A 4,413-nucleotide genomic window follows, 5' to 3' on the forward strand; every position below is an offset into this window, starting at 1 on the left:
TGGCAAAGGGTGGGCATCAGTCTTGGTGACTGCGTTAAGAGCTCTATAATCAGATTGGAGGAGAGATTTACTCCTTCAATTTTTTCATCTAAAGGTAAGCCTCTGAGGAGATCCGGAAGAGCTTCACTCTCTTCTTCTTCCTCGGATGACGCTAGAAGCAACACTCCTATATCAGGTCGTGAGACATACGCTTTAAGTCGGTTGGTGTGAAAGACTGTCGGAGCCTCCTTGGGATTGCCCAAGTCCACCAGATAGTTGACCTCTCCGAGTTTACCCTCAACTCTGAAGGGTCCCATCCACTTGTCTTGCAAGGCCCTCTGCCTTGTTGGGATCATAACGAGAACGAGCTGGTCTTGAGCGAACTCAACCATGTTAGCCTTTTGATCGTGTCAGTGCTTGACCAATGCTTGTCCAGCTTTCAAGTTATCACTTGCTTCCGTCATCATGTGTGACATTCTCCTCCTGAGACCTATCACGTAGTCAGTCACTCTGACTGGCTTGGGGGAAGGAGCACTCTCCAACCCCTCCTTAATCAGGGCCAATGGACCTCTGACGGGATGACCATAGAGTAGTTCGAAGGGAGAGTAACCTACTCCCTCCTGAGGGACTTCTCTATAAGCAAAGAGATGGTATGGCAGTAGAAGGTCCTACTTACGCTTAAGAGGTTCCTCTATAGCACCTATCATGCTCTGTAAGAGGATTCAATTCAACACTACAGCTAAGTCAATGCCTAGTCTGGGATACTGAATGGAAACCCTTATTGATATATCTTTATGTCCAGTTCATGCGTTCTGGATGACTACCCCTATATAACACCCCTCTCTTTGAATAACCCTTACCCCACTGAGCCAAGAAGTAGTTCTGTTTTGCAAGTTAAAAAGTTTTATTTGATAATTTAAACAATAGATATATATATATCACACTTTAGAATAAATTAATAATTGAATATCACACTTAATCTGATCAGTAATCAATAATGGATAGTCTGGCACTAGCACACTTCTTTATAATCAATGATGAGTGGTTATAGGATGGATAAGATAGCAACAATACTTTTATGGTTTCAAATGGATGCAATGTGGAATGAAAATGCCGTACAGAAAATACTCAATATGCGTTCAACAAAACAATGTAATCACTTTTCTCTGGCAATCCCCTCCCCCCTTTATGCAATGCAAGGAAATGGAAGGAAAGCACACAGTTCTCAGAAATGCAATCAAATGTAATTCAGTTCACCCCAGCAAGCTTAGACTACAGAAGTTTACAACACAGGCCCAAAATGCTTTTACATGTGCTGGCAATGAAGTGAAAAATATGCTAAAATGCTTTTAATTCCCTCTAGAGGTTCAGGGTGAGTGGTATCTAGTTAATATTAGTCCAGGCTCACTCTAGCAGTGATGCAGGGATAGTTTTTATGAGGCAAACGATTTTTAGCAATGAAAGCAAAGAATCTTCTGTTTTCACACGTGGAGAAATTTGCAAATCGTGGCAAATTCGCGAGTGCGTTTTTCGCGATTGCGGCAAAAGTATCGGGGGTAGGAATGCGGTTCTAGGTTCGTAGAAAAGCCAACAATCTAAGCTTTCTGAGGAAAGTTACTGCAAGTCTCTAGCACAAACGGTTACGGAGATATGAGCGATTAAATAAAGGTAGTTTTTCAGATTTGAAATTTTAAAGTTCAAAAAGACAAGTGCAGCTTGCAACTAGAAAATGACAGGTGACAGCTTTACAAATGACAGGTGACAGTTATGAGGCAATTCTACTTAGATTAAAATAGCTTGAATTATATTATCTTAACTAAGAGATTGGTTCTGCACAGTCTTGCTAGGTACTCACACTATATTCTTGAATTAGAATGGGCCTCGCCACGGATCTGGTCAGGTTTTAGACTGGACTCTGGTCTGATCTCGGCACTTCACAGTGATCTGGGTCAGCTCTCTCTGGTTCTGCTAACAGCGGTCTGGTCTGGGTCTCTCTGAAGGTGGATAGATTGAAGTCTCTATGTTAGCTCTCTGAAGGTTGATGGAGGTAAAGTATGGATTTTCCCGGCAGAGCTTCCAGCTGCAAATGGATTTGAAGGTCCCTATCTGTCCTGTCTGTCTGCTTTTATCTGTTTTTAAAATGGGTGTGTGTGCAACATCACTAGACCCTACCCCTCTCCACTTGCCATTGGTCAAACTTCCATTTCTCAATTGATTGGGGAAGGAACTGTGAGTCAGAGCGATGTCATTTTATGGCTTGCAGAGAGGACACTCCCCTGTCAAATTGCACACAATCTATATTTGATAAAAAAAGACATATTTGCACAGGTACACATTTGTTTAAAATGACATACACACATCACATATCACAGGAGATATACCCTGTCCAAATCTGCTCTTCCTGGGGGCTTGCATTCAGAAATGGCAATATTTTGGGCTTTTTAGTGGTTTTGCAACATCAGATTTTTCTTCCAACTTCATACAAATGTACACAGCCTGTCCATACTTATACCAATTAATTTTCATTTGTCTAGCTGAAACACAGTGTCTGTAATATTAATAATTAGCGGGGTTTTGCCCCAGAACATCACACAAATTGGAGTTTGGGCTTGAATTGAAGGTACATTTTTTAAATTAAGGCTCTCAAAGTTATACATTTCTGTCATTTGATTACAAAGAGTTATCAGTGTTTTTGTAAAATATATATTTTGCTTGCAATTCAGTTCTCAGAGTGTTGGAGTCCGCCTCCAAGCCTTGGGTGGGTCAGTCACATGTGTCCACTGGCAGGCAGGCCTTTGTTGACAGTAAACAGTCAAAATCAACATATTCCTTTCAGAGGAAAGGGGCCATTGTGTGGTCTCTGGGAAGCTGAGATCAGGAGGCCAGGGAGCCACTTTGCATTTAATTAACAAAACCCTGTGATTTCCTGGCTTCTCGTGTTGAGTTCTGAAGTGTCAAGAGTTCTCAGGACAGGCAACCCCTTTGAACTTTTAATTGAATAAGACCCCTTTCTTTGCACTAGACAGTTTTGCAAGACAGCTCTCCTGTCAGAGTTTAGACCGCTAGCGCCACCCTCAGGATTTTGTGGTTACTGCATCCATCCTTGGGATTTTTTTAGATTGATTCATTTCAGCAAGTGATATTACATGGAGTATATTGTCCATGTTCAGGACATGGCATTGGTGTGTTTCTGCAGTCAAGTAATTCTGTGCCCATGATTTTGCCATATTTGACATTCAAGAAAAATGAATTCCCAACAGTTATGGGTTGCTTTTGGCAATCAGCATTGCCATTCCCAATGGTTTCAGACTACTGTGTGGGTAGTCCAATGGTGGTTTGAGGCAGTGCCCTTCTGTGCCCATAACATCGGCAAAAATGGGTGGCAGCCTATTCTTCATGCATTTCCCTGTGCATTTTCTGGGAAGCTCTGGCCATCATGATGTTTTCCATGTCAGTACTGCACAGTTTTGAGGTAGGGCTTGGATAAAAACATCCCACAGCTCTTCATGGTTCGGTTGAACCGTTCTACCAACCCATTGGTTTGTGGGTGGTAAGCTGTCGAGAACTTGTAAGTAACTCCACAGGTTTTCCACATGGCTTTCATGTAGTGGGACATAAAGTTTGACCCCCTGTCAGAGATTACTTCCTTAGAAAACCCGACCCTAGTAAAAATACCAAGGAGGGCCTTAGCCACAGCCGGAGCTGTAACAGTCCTCATAGAATTGCCTCAGGGTACCTAGTAGCATGGTCTACTACAACAAGTATAAACCTGTTGCCTGAGGAGGTTGGAGGATCAAGGGGACCAACAATGTCAATCCCTACTCTCTCAAATGGGACTCCCAGGACTGGGAGAGGCACTAAAAGTGCCACATTCTTGGAGCCAACCTTACCAGAGGTCTGGCAGGTGTGGCAGCTCCTGCAGTGTTTTTCTACTTCGGTCCCCATCTTTGGCCAATAGAAGTAGAGCAAGAGCCTTTCCTTGGTCTTCTTGAAACTCAAGTGACCAGCCAAAGGAATCTCGTGGGCTAACTGCAAGAACTGTGGTCTGTTCTCTTGAGGTACTACAAGTCGTTTGTAGTCTCCAGGTGCAGACTCGGTCGGTTCACTGTAGAAGAGGCCATCTTCCCAGTGCAACCTGTATTTCCCAGGCTCTTGCCCTTCAGCCTGAGCTTCTGCCTGGTGGCGAAGACCTTCCAGAGTTGGACATTCCCTCTGTCCCTTACTGAAGTCTGCCCTGCTGGGTCCACCATCTACCAGTAAAGACTGCAGCTCAGGATGGTCAACAGGATCCAGATCTCCAATTAGTTCCTGGCCTTCCATTAGCTCTTCCTCAGAGTCTAATTCTACCACACAGGGTTGTACCACCCTCTCAGCCTCGGCTGGAGGTGGAGTTACGTGTGTAACTTTGGACAACCGCGGGGAAGTCCGTGTTGG

This window comes from Ambystoma mexicanum, chromosome 7p, assembly GCF_040938575.1.
Source record: "Ambystoma mexicanum isolate Mex_15411 chromosome 7p, UKY_AmexF1_1, whole genome shotgun sequence".
NCBI classification, from domain to species: domain Eukaryota; kingdom Metazoa; phylum Chordata; class Amphibia; order Caudata; family Ambystomatidae; genus Ambystoma; species Ambystoma mexicanum.